Consider the following 16,898-nt stretch of genomic DNA (forward strand, 5'->3'; position numbering starts at 1 on the left):
CCAACTGGAAATCCCATGCAGTCTCAGTTGGGTTGGAGGCATGCTGGCCAGCAGCCCATCGAACCTCCAGCATCCAAAGCATGGGTACCACATTTTGCACAAACCAGAGGACTGGCTAGATGTGTGACAGGTGTGAAGGTTATAGTCCTTTAAATTTGCATTTAACTGCCCTGGTGCTCCAAAATCACACACAGGCCAATTTACCACGATCTCTTTCCAGGGTACAAAACGTTGAGAGATGGATCAATGCACTTTGGATATCGCACAGGTGCCCTACCTAGCTTCCTTCTACCTAGCTTTCCCTTCCTTTTTTATCATCTCTCCCTCTTTTGAAGTTCACTTGAGAGGATTGTTTGGGTTAGGAAGAGAAAGAGCCGGGGGAGAAGCAATCTCTGCAGCACAGCCTCTGGTGCTTTGATAAACTTTAAGCTATTGTCTTTCTTGAGGGATTTCCAAAAACCAATTATGGGACAGTTTCCTTTAAAAGGGTAACAGAAACAGCCTTGCAGGATCAGACCAAGGGCCTATCTAGTCTAGTCCACAAGCAATGGCTGCAACAGCCCTCTCTTCAAGAGTATTACTTCCAGAGTATTAGATCTAGATGTCACTTACGGACTCATTGTTAAAACTGTGTTTATGGAAGACAATCTTACTCGACTACGAGTGATCGCCAAAGAAGAAGAAGAACAAGATAAATGTGGTTTGCAGAGCACCAGTGGTCTGCATGCTGCATCCAGGAAGTCCACGGCATGTCTGTGAAGAATGTTGGCAATATGTAGTCTATGGAATTCAAATGCTAATACAATGAAATGCAATACGGTGTAAGAAAGAAAAGAAGCAACAAGAATAAATGAAAAAATTCATACTGTGATAGCCGATTAGAATTAGCACAAACAGGCAAAAAAGTCATTAAGGGCTCATCCATAAATCCATATGCATGCTGGGAAAACCCAAGGTTTAGCACTTTACTAGAACAAATAGCAAGTGGGTTTTCCATGGATTTTGTTCTGAATTAGCACTAAAGTGTGGATTTTCCAGGGGAAAGCAGTGGAGCAGGAGCAAAGGCAAAACCGCTCAGACCCATGTCTAGAAAATGGAAGTGTAGATGACTCTTAGGTGGTCCGCCAAGAACCTCAGCAATTTTCAAGTAGTCCTTGGCTGGCTGGCTGGCTGTTTAGGAATTGCTGATCTTGAAAAAAAACTGGAAATGGGACCCTGAAGGGTAGATGGAGATGGGCATGCAGAATGCTGGAAGGGAGGAACCCTGAAAGAGGGGCTCAAGCAAGAAGAGCTGAAGGAGAGGCAGGCAGGCAAGAAGGGAGCGGTTTTTTGCCTGCTTGTCAAATGCCAAAACTCATCTTTGGGTTGTCTTCTGCTGGGGAGTTCACTGGTGCAGGAAAACCCCAGGTCCCTGCTGCTGGGCTCAAATGGAAAGCAGCACCCGAAGCAAGAATCCCCAAAGCTTCCCTCATCCTTCCTGCTGGTTTGGTTTTAAAGCCCAGGAGAATGCAGAGTGTTTGCTTAGTTGGATATTTCTAAATCTACATTTTTGTAATGACCGTAGCCCAGTTTCCTCTCTCTCAGCTCTTCCTTTCTCCAGGCAGAATGCTCTGGCTCTCCAAGCCCACCCCTATGTTTGTAGCTTTCAAGTGTGTCACAGGAGAAGGAAAACAGACACCACACACATATATGGAGGGCTTGGAACAGACACATGGAAAATGCTCAGCTGGAGCCATAGTGAAGCTTCTTTAGAATGCCTTAACAACTCCTTTCTATATGCTTCAAACCCTAGGGGTTCCTATGATGCTCTCATTTGTAATATAAGGAGCCCACAGCACTGTTCAACAGCAATCATGCCTGACCAATCCCATAAAGCCCAGAATTGTCATCACTGTATGCATTGCTATGGCAACTATCTACATTTCAGCTAAAGCCTTTGAGTGCCTAACTATTGCTCAAGCTACAGTTCCCCATTTTTATTTTTGTTTTTTTAAAAAGGAGCCAAACTCAACCTTGGCAGGGTATGAGGTGGCTAGAGGAAGGGCAGATGGAGAAATGTTCTCCACTCTTTTACTTCTGCTCATTATCTGGGCTCAGAACTGCCAGCCTGCTCAAGCTGCTGGTTGTTCATTGGCAGTGGCAGGAGGAATTTTATCCCCCCCCCTTTCAGGTGAAAAAGCTTGCAGAGGGTGAGTTTGAGCTTGCAGTGCCCAGAGAGGGTGCCCCACCTGTTCTGTCTCAGAGGCTTGTATTGATAACTTCAGTTAAAAGCTAGCAAACAAAAAAACTTCAGGCAGGAAAAAACGGTATCATATCATCAGGGATGGCAAAGATGTTGGTTGAAGCTGATGGGAGCTGGGAGTCCAAAAACATCTGAAAATTTACAGGTTAGTTACCTCTGTCTTACAGAATACTTGATGGTGAGATTCCTGATTCAGTGCTCTATGGTGCATTTACAGGAAGGGTGTGGGCAGAGGGTGGAGTCTTGCCTACATACATTTATAAAACCACATAGTGGCTTATCAAAGTGTAAAGCTCAATCACTGACTCAACAGTATGCTATAGCAAAAAGAGTGACAGTCCTAGGCTTGGGCAAATCATTCTTTTTCAGCCTAACCTACCTCATAAGGTTGTTGTGCAAATAAAATAGGGAGGGAAACCATGTCTGTCATCCTTGCAGGAAGAATGATAACCTTGGGCACCATCAAGATCTCTCAGGCAAAAACAGATCTCGTATTTACTGTACTTCCCTGCAGGACAACGGAAACCTTTCTGATAATGGCGGCAGATGATATATCTCATGGAATCATTTCATATGCCTTAGGTTGTGGATACGATTTAGAATGTACGCGCTTACTTTTTACATTTCACGATACTTAAATCTGTGTATTTATTGTGTGTGTCACAGAAATGCACCCCCCCCCGAATGCTATAATTTTCAGTATTCAGAATTTAACATGTGTTCTAACAAAGTTTTGGAGGCCAGGAAAATACTCTGTGAGGCAAAAAGGTAAAAAAATGTCTGAAGAAGAATATTCTGGTGTTAGTTGCAAAATTCAGGACTCATTGGACAGGGAGAAAATAGGTATTGTGCCTTTTAACAGCTAAACATAAAAAAGAGGACAGGACTATGGAAGGAGGGGGTGGGAAAGGGGGAAGCTGATTCATTTCATGTTGATGGGAGAGTGGAGACAGTCCAGGGCCAGCTGCCAAAACTGTAGGCTGGGAGAGCACTCAAGAGTCACTCCACAGGGAACAGCCTGAAAAGGTAGTGTCTGTTTCTGATGCTGGAGCATCCATCACATGGTGCAGTGCTGTTGTTGCATAAGATGGTATGATCACTGGGGTGCCTCGCGGTTCCAAAATAATCTGGGTACCTGCCTCCCTCTATTACAGATTATACCAGGTCCACACCATGGCTTTCTCCTTTCTAACAGGAAATTCTAATTGGCTAGTTTACTAGCTGTTGAGGCCTATCTTTGATCTTAACACCATGGGATGGCTTTGCTAAGATTGGATGTGCCTGTGTATGGGCCTTAAGCTTCATGTTACCTCATGTCATACAGTCCCAGGCAACTGACAATTGGGTGGCTGTGCCTATCTGTCAAAAATGGTCCACAGGGGGTGGGCCAGTTCTGGGTCTAGTCTTCTGGCTGGATCCACTTCCCCCACCCTTGTTCTAGAGAGAAGATGGCCTCCTGTCTGAAATCCTGGTGAGCCAGTCAGCTGGACCAGTGGTCTGCCTCAGCCTAAGGCAGGGGTCTGCAACCTTTAAGACAAAAAGAGCCACTTGGACCCGTTTCCGAAGGGAAAAAAACTGGGAGCCGCAAAACTTGTCATTATAAAAATAACTTTTTTGTAACTTTTTTATTATTTCTTTGTTTGACCCCTCAGAATTACTCCTCCTCATAGAAATAAACGTTAAATTAACAAGTTACCTTTTGTGTGTGTGTTGTTCACTCCCCTTCAAAACAGTGACCAGCGTACATGCCCCTTACAATGTAGCGGGAAGGGCGGGAAGGTGACGTCAGGACGGTGCATGACTAATGCATGCACCGCCCCCATGCGATGTCACAGCCAGTACAGTGCCCGCCACAGTGGGGAGTGTCAGGGCGCACAATGCGCCTCCTCCCCTCGCTAGTATCCGCCCCGGAGCCGCGGCAAAGGTGTAAAAGAGCCACATGCGGCTCCGGAGCCGCGGGTTGCAGACCCCTGGCCTAAGGCAACTTAGAGAAAGGCCAGCTGTCTCTTGGGGCCAAAGCAAGCCTAGGTGTCTAAAATGTGGCAGAGCAGGGCCTTCTCTTCAGTGGCACTGAGCTGATGGGCAAAGTCAGCTTAGCCATTCTATTTACACCTATTTTGCCCCCCGGATCCCAACCACAACAGCACCTGCTTGATCAAAACAGTTCCAGGTATGTATACAGCATACACAGGCTTCCTTGAGTGTATCATTTTTTTGTCCAAGGCAGCGTCACCTTTGAACAATTAATCCAGGAACATTCTCTCCAATCACTAGTAGACACCATGGTGAGCCAGGTTCCTGCCTGAACCACTTATTGGTAGGAGAGCCAGGCAGTGGGAGAAAACAGACCCGGCCTGCAGTGGGAAAAGGAAAGAAGAATATGTGGGGAAGGTATGCGTATAGGTGGTGAAGAAGCACCAAAGCTGGAGGCATTTGGAAGCTCGAGGGAAAGGATGGTGCCTACTGAGGTGGTGTAGCCTGCAACACTTTCACCAATAAAGTAACTTCTGGTAAGATCTGCATAGGTGTGATTCCTTCACTGGAACCACATGATGTAGAGCTCACCCCTGCCCCAGCAAGCCCTGCAGAGAGGCAACCTAAGAGTAGCAGAACTGTAGATCCACTTCCGAACATGGTTTGAATCCTTCTCTCCCAGCTCTGAGTCAATGCAATTCTGGGCCTCATCAATAGGAGTATAGCATCTAGATCAAGGGAAGTAATAGTGCCACTGTATTCCGCTCTGGTCAGACCTCACCTGGAGTACTGTGTCCAGTTCTGGGCACCACAATTCAAGAAGGACACTGACAAACTGGAACGTGTCCAGAGGAGGGCAACCAAAATGGTCAAAGGCCTGGAAACGATGCCTTATGAGGAATGGCTAAGGGAGCTGGGCATGTTTAGCCTGGAGAAGAGGAGGTTAAGGGGTGATATGATAGCCATGTTCAAATATATAAAAGGATGTCACATAGAGGAGGGAGAAAGGTTGTTTTCTGCTGCTCCAGAGAAGCGGACACGGAGCAATGGATCCAAACTACAAGAAAGAAGATTCCACCTAAACATTAGGAAGAACTTCCTGACAGTAAGAGCTGTTCGACAGTGGAATTTGCTGCCAAGGAGTGTGGTGGAGTCTCCTACTTTGGAGGTCTTTAAGCAGAGGCTTGACAACCATATGTCAGGAGTGCTCTGGTGGTGTTTCCTGCTTGGCAGGGGGTTGGACTCGATGGCCCTTTTGGTCTCTTCCAACTCTATGATTCTATGATTCTATTCTATGATTCTATGAGTCTAGTCTCCTTCAAGAACCACCGACCAAAGCCTTGGACCCATCCCAGCTTTCCCTTTTCTGCAGAAGGTCCAAGAGCTTCCTGCTCCAATTCAAGGCCCTGCCAATCCTCTTGCTCCACCGCTATCTGGCAATTTCCAAGCGCAACCCTCATTAGCGAGGAGCATGACACAGAAGTGGTGGCTTTCGGGCACATTGCGCTGCTACCACTGAGCTGTGCAGAAAAAAAGGCAGCCGTGCATATGAACTCTCTAGATTCACCTTGATCATTTTGCCCAACGCTGCAGCGTATAAGGAGCCGAGCTACTGAGATTCCTCTTCCCGGCAAATTCAGTTCAGCAAAAGCTTTCATGTTCAGTACAGTGCATCGTCTCCTGGGAGCTTCCTTTAACAACACTTATAAATGAGAAAACAAGATAACTTTAGACTGCACAGCTGCGGGGGTGGAAAATGGGAGGGGGGAGTGTGAATCCATCCATTTGCTCAAAAGGCCACCAAAATCTAATGCATTGCTCTAATAAGATTGGAAGGTGTGGGATTGATTCAACTTTTCACCCCTTCCCCAAACTGTTAAGAGACATGCCCCCAAATTTTGCAGCTCAGTGTCTGCTATAAAAAGTGGTTCTTTCAGTGAAATTAGAAGGGAGAACAATCTGAGGGGGGGTGAGGGACTCCTACAGAATATATCCAAAGGGCTACAATTTTTTTAAAAGAAAAAAAAAAGGGTTTTTTTATTGCTAGGCCGTATTCGCACAATAGATTTAAAACACTCTGTGACACCACTTCAGACAGTCATGGCTTCCCCCAAAGAATTCTGGGAGAAGTAGGTCAAGGGTGCTGAGAGTTGTTAAAGGTAAAGGTAAAGGTACCCCTGCCCGAACGGGCCAGTCTTGCCAGACTCTGGGGTTTGTGCGCCCATCTCACATCTATTGGCCGGGGGCCAGCGCTGTCCGGAGACACTTCCGGGTCACGTGGCCAGCGTGACAACGCTGCTCTGGCGAGCCAGAGCCGCACATGGAATGCCGTTTACCTTCCCGCTGGTAAGCGGTACCTATTTATCTACTTGCCCCCGGGGGTGCTTTCGAACTGCTAGGTTGGCAGGCGCTGGGACCGAGCAGCGGGAGCGCACCCCGCCGCGGGGATTCGAACCGCCGACCTTTCGATCGGCAAGCCCTAGGCGCTGAGGCTTTAGCCCACAGCGCCACCCGCGTCCCTTGCTGAGAGTTGTTAGGAGACCCCTATCCCTCTCATAGAGTTACAATCCTCAACATGGTTTAATGGTCTATATTTATGCACAGGAAACTCTTGAGAATTGTAGCTCTATGACCTACAGCTTTCAATGTACACACCAGCAGCGCTAGGTATATGGGACAGAGGGGGCTTAAGCTCCCCCAATATTGAGGGGGGCGCCACCCCCTGCTGTCGCTAGCACCTCTGAGCACCCCAACCTCAACCTCTGCCCTGCAGCCCAGGAGCCAGGCTGCGGCTAGGACAAGTGAAGCAACGATCACCCACGCTTGTCCCAGCCGCTGCTGAGTTTTGACTCTGTAAAAAAGAACTTTGGGTGCTGGGTGGGACCTGGTGTGCAAGCAGTGGATTCTGGGCTACTTGTCAGCATGTTTAAACCCTGTCTTCACTGTTGCACTGTCTGTAGATTTGTAAATAAATGCAAATGTTACAAAACCCCAATACTGTATGCCTCATGCCACCTTTTTCCAAAGGAAACCAGACCTGGATAAGCTCTGCAGCCCTGGAGCTGCTCAGAGAAGTGGAGGGAGAAGAACAATATTGCAGAAGCCTCTTAGGACTGGGCTCTTGGATTATTATTAATATTGGCAAGGTACAGGCGGCTTTCAAAAGAACAATGCTCTAATGTTTGTGAACTCATTAAAAAATCCATCTGCTGGGTGGCTTCTGCAGATCAGAGAGTGCAGAATCAATAGGCACACACACAAAAAATAGAACTTAAGAACAGGAAACACAATTTGAGTTGAGTTCTGCTTTTCAATGTGGGAATTGTTTCAAAAAGCTCATTTACAAATATATATATATGGCTGCGGTGAGCAGGCTTTTGCAGTAGGTGCACACACACACATTTTTCAAAGGACTTGTGGGGATCAAATTGCGTCTGACGAAAAACACAACATAAAACATCTTGTGCCTGTGGCTTCGTCATGCTGGCCACATGACCCAGAAGCTGTCTGTGGACAAACGCCAGCTCCCTCGGCCCGTAAAGCGAGATGAGCACCGCAACCCCCGAGTTGTTCATGACTGGACTTAACGGTCAGGGGTCCCTTTACCTTTACTCCTCTCTGTATGGGCTCTGCCACACTTTCACTCGTGCCATGCCTGGAAAGCATGGATCTGGGCCATTTTCCCACTTGACCCACACTTTCTAGGCATGGCTCTGAGCAGCTTTCCTCTTGCCCCACTCCTTTCCAAGGGAAAACCCACTCTTTGGCAGTACATCGGAACAAACTGCAATCCAGGGGAAATCTGGAGTGATCGTTTGCTCCAACTGAGTGCTAAAGAGCAGTTTTCCCCAGGTGAAAGCAGCGGGACAACAGGACGTGTGGACAGGGACAAATAAAAGAGGACACCTTCACCCTCCTGGTATTGCTCCCCATTATTATACACACAGCCCTACAAGACAACAACAAGAACCCACCAAAAGCATCCAAACTGATATGACTCATTTGACCCAAAAACCTCTCCCTCCACACGCATGCAAACAAGCCTCACTGCAGTCAGCGGAAGGTGACCGACCAGGCCCAGACCCCTGTCCCAATCTCTCTCAGTACCAATGAAAACTAATACAGTAAAGGAATAGAAAGAGAACCTACCCACGTGACACTGACACAAAACCTCACACACACACTATGCAAAAGAATGAAAGTTTTATTACCCACCTTCCCTCCTTCCCCCCTCCCCTGCCCTTATACCGTATACAAAATCAAAGTCTCACATTGAATATGACTGATGTGTAGAAAGGACTTTATGATGTGAAAATAGAGATGGTGTATGTACCTTGTAAAACCCCGCTCCCCATCTTAATACAGTCATACCTCAGAAGTTGAATAGAATCCGTTCCGGAAGACTATTCAACTTCCAAAACGTTCGGGAACCAAGGCATGGTCCTGCAGGCAATCGGAAGCCGCGGAAGCTGTGTCGGACATTCAGATTCCAAAGAACGTTCACAAACCAGAACAAACACTTCCAGGTTTGCTGCATTCAGGAACCAAAATGTTTGTCTCACAAGGTGTTTGACTTCCGAGGTATGACTGTATCTTAATAAAAATATTTTTTTAAAAGAGGAAATGTGGATAAGGCCTTTCTCTCACATGGCCTGAGGGAAGATTGGAAGCTGTCACCTCTGCTTTTACTCACCAGAATTATCCATCCATGCTATGATTAAGGTACGGTTAGTTCAAACCAGCCAGGATCGATCCATGGTGTATGTGCCCGGCTTCTTCACTAACCTTAGTTTACTAACCCAAGTTCAAGCTTAGGCTGTGTATACCCTACTCTTTTCTCTGGCTCCACTGGGCCTCCACCACTGCAGATTGTAGCAGTATCTACAATTCATATCTGGTCGTTTCTTGAGAAAGGCTGCTGTTTGATGTGTTTTCTCTCAAACCAGCTTCCCTCCAATTAAAAAATGTAAGCTACACTCACTTTGCAGTTGAGCTGACGTGTGTACACTTAAGATGTCATGGTGTACGTGTAGACGACAACTTCATGAATGAGTTCAGGGCATTGCAGGCATGGGAAAATCTAATAGGTGATGTGCAGGGCTTTTTTCAGCCAGAACTCGCCGGAACCCAGACCCGGCATCTCTTAGGTGGGCACCATTGCCATTATAAGAGAACAAGAGAGGCATTCATGGTGAGTTCTGCCACCCTTTTTTCTTGAAAGTAGTGCTGGTAATGTGCATCAGGCAAAGCCATCCCTGCCCCCTCTCGGGTGTGTACAGCAATGTGCAAGAGCCCCTGGAAATGGGCTGGGGGGCCAAATCGACCTTGTTGCATTTTAAGCCATTAATAGCCTTTATATGAATTTCTGGTTAGTTCATAAATGGAAACAGATGTTTCTGATCTCCTCACAGCTGTGCCAGAGGAGGAGGGCAGGCACATGAGCTTTGAGGCTGCTTCAAGCTCATTCACGTAAAGCTTAGCAACTGTTTCAGGTTCCATCTGAATTAGTTTGAACCAGCCCATTGAGCTTCTGTCATTTGGAGATACAGTATTCAATTTGGCGTGTTGATTTTTCTCATTGTCAGAAACACTTCTAACTGGGGGCTGCCATCCAGTGGTACACCTCCTGGTGGTTTGTGGAAGACTTCCGAGATGCAGTGCTCCCTGAATTCAGGAACAGCTTACGACAAACATGAAAAGTGTTGTGGCAATCACGGTTCTATTCCACACACACACACACAAACACTGTTAGCCTTACAGAATGGTACAGAGCGGCACTGTTTCACTAGCTGTGAAAACAGCTGTTATTGCAGAACCATCTCCCCATGATCCATCATGAAAATTGTACGAAGGTTGGGTGGAAGAACTTACTGTTGCATAGAAGAGGAGATTCGGTATGGCACAGCTGGGGTCTGAGCACAGCAACCCCCCACCGCTGCATGAACTATGAGGCTTCCTCTGTTACTTCTTAATAGATATTGGAAATCAATAAAATAAAACCCTCCCACTAAAATTAGGACTGATTAAATACTATGGCAACAGTATGGGATCCTCAGCTGTTACTGCATTTGAACAATAAGGCAAATGGGGCTTAAATGGGTCCAGGGTTATTTATTGCTCCTTGTTCAAAAGTGTTGCATGAACCAAGTCCTTCTTCACAGCTTGCTATGGGCGTAAGCCATGATGCAAGGACTGGAAGAGACTGGCCGTTTATGCCTCTGCACTGTAGCATTAGCAATGTTTTTGTTTTCTAGCCTGACCTTCAACATGTCTTTTAAGTGCATGTAGGTCAGGAGTAGGCAACCTAAGACCCAGGGGCCGAATGCGGCCCAATCACCTTCTCAATCTGGCCCGTGGACAGTCCGGGAATCAGCGTGTTTTTACATGAGTAGAATATGTGCCTTTATTTAAAATGCATCTCTGGGTTATTTGTAGGGCATAGGAATTCGTTCACCCCCCAAAAAAATATATAGTCCGGCCCACCACATGGTCTGAGGGACATGGCTGAGAAAGCTTGCTGACCCCTGATGTAGGTAGTCACAACACAGGCCTTGTACTTTGCAGCAATAACATTGCTTAGAGTTTGGGGTGGGGGAGGAAGTAGGCTTTATGCAAGATCCTTTTAACTCCTGGATCCAGGAAGTGTTAAAATATAACCAGGCTGTGTTGAGGTGATCGCCTGGGTGATGGGCCATTCAGAGAACAAACAAAAGCAGGCTTTGTGAGAGATGGCAAGTGGCTGGGGCCCCTCCTTCAGCTCAGAGATAGCTAGAAGAACAAAGCCTGAGTTGAGAGTTGAGAGTGAAGGGATGTGAGAGGCAGAGCAATGTTTGATTTCTGTTTTAATCCAAGGCTGTGGCTATGGGAGAAACAAGACTCTCTGAATCACAGAATCATCAAGTTGGAAGGAACCTCAAGAGTCATGCGATGCAGGAATCTCAACTAAAGCATCCATGACAGACGGCCATCAGACGGAATCAGTTTATTCAGAAACAGGTTAAAGTGGGAGTTCTTAAATACCTCCGTGAAGAGGTTTTGACTGAAACACAGTATTGTGCTTTTTTTAGAGTAACCATCAAGCTATAACCCTCACTGAGTGTGTTTAAATAAACTTCCAGTTTATTTAATGCTTCATTGTTACTTTGCTACTCTGGTTGAAGGATAAGAGGCCACAGGTTTCCCCTTCAAATTATTAACGATCCTTGCTGCTGAATATTAGAAAATGCTCCCACATACAGATAATATCAAACCTCTCAAGTATTACTGACAGGGTGTGTCTAGATTTTCCAGCACCCAAATCTGATCACATTACCTCACTCCCATCTTTACTGAGGGAGGTTGCCACACACACCAACACACTACCTTTGTGTTTTGTATGACACAGATTCACGTGTCAATCCCTTTCAATACGTATTAGGGAGTAAGCCTCATGGAACTATCTGGGATTTCGAATAATATATGCCCAAACAGGATATAGTAAGAGCTGGGGAGCAGGTGGTGCTGTGGTCTAAACCACTGAGCCTCTCAGGCTTGCTGATCAGAAGGTTAGTGGTTCAAATCTATGTGACGGGGTGAGCTCCCATTGTTCTGTCCCAGCTCCTGCCAACCTAGCAGTTCAAAAGCATGCCAGTGCAAGTAGATAAATAGGTACTGCTGTGGCAGGAAGGTAAACGGCGTTTCTGTGCACTCTGGCTTCCATCACGGTGTTCCTTTGCACCAGAAGCGGTTTAGTCATGCTGGCCACATGACCCAGAAAGCTGTCTGTGGACAAATGCCAGCTCCCTCAGCCTGAAAACGAGATGAGCGCCGCTCCCCATGGTTGCCTTTGACTGGACTTAACGGTCCAGGACCCCTTTACCTTTTACCTTTATAGTAAGAGCTGTTCAACAGTGGAACAGATTCCCACAAGAGGTGGTGGACTTTCCTTCCTCGGAGATTTTAAAGCAGAGGTTAGATGGCGTAAGGGCCAGAATAATAGTTGGGCAATATGAAATCCAATGCAATACTTGTGCTAGCTGCCAGATGCCTCCAGGCACCTCCTTTTCCTTTCAGTTTCTCACGTGGCTCTATAAATTTGGAGCAAATAATGCTTTTGCCAAAAATTATTCCTGTCCCCAGATTTCCTGCTTGCAGAATCTGTAGTAGCTCAACCATTACAAACAGCCACTGCAAGTGTTTACAGAAGATTCCTCCCCGTGCTTTCAGGGCATATTAGAAGACTCATATTTTCGCACACAATTATTGGTGAATAGGGCAGAAGATTGATTAACTCCATTAGGGAGTAGTTAATGGATGGGCTAGTCTGGTTTTTTTCTTTGCTTCAGTTGTGTATGGTGAAAATTCTTGGCAACGCAGGGGGTATTAACAGAGACACAATGTTCAGCCAGGCCCCACTCCAGCTGTAGTTGTGTGTGGCTCTAGAGGTGGATATGTGGATTCCTGTTTGCAGCAAAAGATGTATCTAGATTCTAGGCAGTTCAATTGGCCCCACATAAGCAATGCACTATGGATGCACACCCAGACACTTGCAAAGCCTGCAGAGTTCTGCCAAACTCTGATCTTTTGCTGCCTATTGTAAGCTTTAAATCATGGATAGGCAAACTAAGGCCCGGGGGCCGGATTCGGCCCAATCGCCTTCTAAATCCGGCCCACGGATGGTCCAGGAATCAGTGAGTTTTTACATGAGTAGAATGTGTCCTTTTATTTAAAACGCATCTCTGGGTTATTTGTGGGGCCTGCCTGGTGTTTTTACATGAGCAGAGAGAGAGAGAGCTCTTTGAAAATGTGCATCAATCCATTTGGTTTTCTAGTAAGGGGGGCATTCTTTCTTTTCCATAGTTATTGCAATTTTAATTTTAAAACCATACATATTAAGGAGAAGGAGGAGGCGGCAGGGGGAGAGAAATCCACAGTGCTTCATTTATAGAAAACAACAACTATTTAAATAGCTTCTACCTTTGCCCAGAAGCATATAACCTCCTCTCCCTTTATAGGCTTTCCCCCGTGTTTCATCAGCACATCTCAGCATTGATTGCAATCTATAGACTGCAAGGTCTAGATTAAGAGTCACGTGACTTTTAGCCTCTGGGCAATGCATTCAGCCATTATCGGTTGTCCATCCAAGCAAAGAGAAGCCTTCCTGTGTTACCAGGAGCCTTTGGGAATACGGTAGCCTTGAATCTCGCCTCTGAAATGCTGGAAAAAATAAATAAGGTGCCACCCTTTTTCTGTGCAGATGGAAGTTCTGCATCGAGCAAGAGCAGCTTAAAGGGGAGCCTCTTTATGAGTGAAATTAATTGGTAAAGCTCCTTAGCCTAAAACTCCAAATGAATAATAAAAAGTCTAGCTTCATCACTAACATATGAGCCAGAAATTGGGAGTTTTTCATATAGCAGGAGACATCAACCACATCCAATGATTTCATACCATGAGTGCTTCATAAGGTAAGCTAGAAATCAGAAGAGCAGGGGCTGCTCTGTTCATTCTGAGTATGAAAATATTTCATGCAAAGATGCTGATTTTAGGGGGGTGGGGGTGAGATGATGACAACTGACTGGTGCACTTTTACAAAACAAAATCAGGTCTCCTATTTAAAATTCTTGCTCTTTAAATTATTGATTTATTTATTTTTTGGTTTTTGTACTACACGCCCCACAGTGCCCCAGGTTTACATTTAAAATGAAGCTCCTCTTCCACTTGAGCCAGCGGACTTGCTAAGTAGTTCAGTGAGCCTGTTGAAAACTCTGTTAGAAATTCCTAGTGACTGCTGCACTCCTTTACAGAACTACAGTTCCCAAGGTCCACCGCCCGGGCAACAGCAAATAATTATTAACACCATTTGTCTGTAGTGTGCATATGCCTCAAAAAGAAAAAGCCATGGGGGTTTTCCTCTAGTGAATTCAACAGCACAGTCTCTTCTTACAGCTACATTTCTCAGTTTTCCTAATGACATAATTAATGTGTGATAAATGTTGAGAAAGTCGGGGAGGGGGAAAGGGAGGCAAGTAGCTTTGAAAATACTTCCCACCTTGATTTTTGGACTCATGTTTGGGATGATTCAAGGCCCTTTTACTTCCATCTGTCATTCACAGCAGTGAGCACACAAAAAATAAATAGAAGTGCTTTGACGGTGCGGGTTGCTGCTTCTCCTTGGCCCAGTCCCACAAGTAACCTTCAGAAAAGGGAGATTGCACAGAATAAAGGGGGCCACAGAAGATGCTCCTATGTTTTGCCCAGTATCACTAGTGGTAACCAAGGGGAAGGAGACCCAAGCAGCACCTTGGGATCTAAGGTCTACAGCTGTTCTCCAAGCCTATAGCATCATCTCAGGCCAGCCTAAGAGCTATAGCTTCGAGGAGGAAATGGCTGGTTCTGCACAACATGGAGTCTCTGTGCTGTAAGGATGGGGAGAACTAACAGGCATCAGCCACAGAAGCTTCCATTAATTTCCCCCTCAGCCCTGAACCAGTTTCAACCGAATAATAATAAGAATAATAATAGCAACCAATGAAACACATCAGAGGCTGCCTGAACCAGCTGTGGGAAAGTGAGGCGCCATTTTGAATAAGGCTACCTACCTCCACAACCTGTCAGGGATGACAAATGATAGCCAATTGTTTGGACTTATTTAAGTCAGCTAGAAAAGAGAGGGAATGATGGGCTCATGGTGACCAGCTGGGTAACTGATGGAGCCCAGCTCTGCTACGAAGAAATCTTCTCCTTGCAGATATTTGGAGTGATGGCAACACCCACTTCTGACGGATCCATCGAGAAAATGTTGGGAAATGTGCATCTGTGTTTATTTTTATAACATGATAGCTTTCTATAAAGGCCCTTTCTAGACAGCCTGCAAGACTTTCACCATGGAAACCATTAGGCTTGGCAATTTATTTTTGTAGCTGTTAAAAGATCTGCATCACCCGGGCTCTGAATTTTTATACTGATTCAGCTGGAAATTGAGCAGCAAGAGGAATAAAAATTCCCTCCCTTCATGCATTCAACTAAAGCTATCCATGCCATGACATTTTGTTCAACCTTAGTATTATTTCCCCATACATGTCACCTCTCCCCTTATGGATGACACAGTCAAGTTGTTACCTTTTGCATTTATTTATAAGCAAAGAAAAGAAAATGGAGAGGCTTTCATCTTCTTGGCAACCGCATCCTCTGACCTGGTTTCTTCTATATGTTAGGATGCATAGAATGGTCAAGGACTGTATATGCTGCTGAAGTGCCCAAAATGCAGGGTGTAGAAACAGCCACAGAAGTCATGTCATCCTGGGAATCTCAGCATTTTTAAAAGGAGCAAGTTTCCAGTCCCTACGGCCATGAAGATACACTTTAAAATGCACAGGAAATACTTCCTGGAATCTCAGAAGCTTGAAGGGGAGGCTGAAATAGAGTTTCAGGTCAGACACAGAATGTCAACACTCTGCACAGCTCCTCATCCCTCCATACAGCTGGCAAAATCAGAGATTGTGGATAGGATGCAAACTGCAGAAATGTTCAGAATTCATTATACAAAATAAGACAGATTACCGAATTTTCATAATTTATATCAGACGCAAAATTCAGCTTTCCTTGCTGAATTGCCAATGTAACAAATTTATTATTATCATCAGTTTTGCACATGGCCCAAACCATAGAATCATAGAATCATACGCTTTTCTTTTATTTGCCTTGCGTACTCAAAGTGTCTACTCAACAGACAAGGATACTGCTTTATGCATGTTCAGATGCATTCTTTCATACACCCCGGAGTGTTGGGGAAAGGACTCAGGGATTATAGTTAGACTTTACTCACTGGCTGTTCTTCCTCACAAGAAACAGAATCATCAGCATTCAAAGAAGACAGTGAGAGAATGCTTCTAAATCCTCCCAAACCAAAAGATTTTTTTTCTCTCCACCCGGTCATTCGTTGGGTTTGTTATGCTCCCAATAAGCAGCTTTTGTGGTCATTACGGGTCCCTACTGTGCTCTGAAATTTACTCATCCAGATAAGCTGTTTACTGCATCCTGAATGCCATAACCTTCTCCCATGACCTTAATCATTCTAATGAACAGTCTATGTTGGAAAGGGAGTCATTTTTGCAGTCTTTTAGGCTTGGCTGCAACCAAACATACCTGCAAAAAGCCTTTCAAAGGGGTCCCACCCTCTTAATTTATCTGCACCCTTTACAGTTTCATTCCTAACGGGAACTCCATGCTCAGTTCACGCCTTTGAGTCCAGCTCCAAAACGTTGCCATCTGGATTCTTAGAGCTCAGGGGAGGGGGACCTGAGGTCACAAACCTGAAACATGCTCTTAACCTTTCATGTTAAGATGGGATATTGCACTTAAAAAAGAAAAAAAATTGAGTGCAAGCACTTTGGAGGTGCTAAGGCATCATTTGTTGTTGTTCCTCTGCCTGCCTGCCTGCCTTCCTGCCTCCCCATCTCTTCTGAAGCAACAGAGATGCCAGGCTAGCAGATCTGCAGCAGTGAATTAAATGTACTGACACGGTAATAATACACAGTGTAGATGAACCTGCAAGAGCCAGCCTCCACTTCTGCAGTGCTGCGATGAATGGGCTCCTTGTGACTTTCACAGAGCAGCCACTGCAGCACAAGAAAACAGAGAGGTGTATTGCTTGCCAAAAGCTGATTAACAAGCAAATAGAATATAGATGGACATGGGAATGCAA

At 45.6% G+C, this 16,898-nt stretch overlaps 1 long non-coding RNA gene across 1 annotated transcript in view; it reads left to right on the plus strand.

Annotated features, from left to right (window-relative positions):
- Positions 1 to 2,092: 2,092 nt before the first annotated feature.
- LOC309532346 overlaps positions 2,093 to 16,898 on the plus strand; it is a 64,378-nt gene continuing 49,572 nt past the window's right edge. The window contains exon 1 of the long non-coding RNA XR_014219790.1: positions 2,093 to 2,387. This is a non-coding gene — a long non-coding RNA (uncharacterized lncRNA). The remainder of the gene's footprint in view (positions 2,388 to 16,898) is intronic.

The sequence above is a fragment of the Podarcis vaucheri genome (genome assembly GCF_965113315.1).
Source record: "Podarcis vaucheri genome assembly, chromosome: 5".
Lineage (NCBI taxonomy): Eukaryota > Metazoa > Chordata > Lepidosauria > Squamata > Lacertidae > Podarcis > Podarcis vaucheri.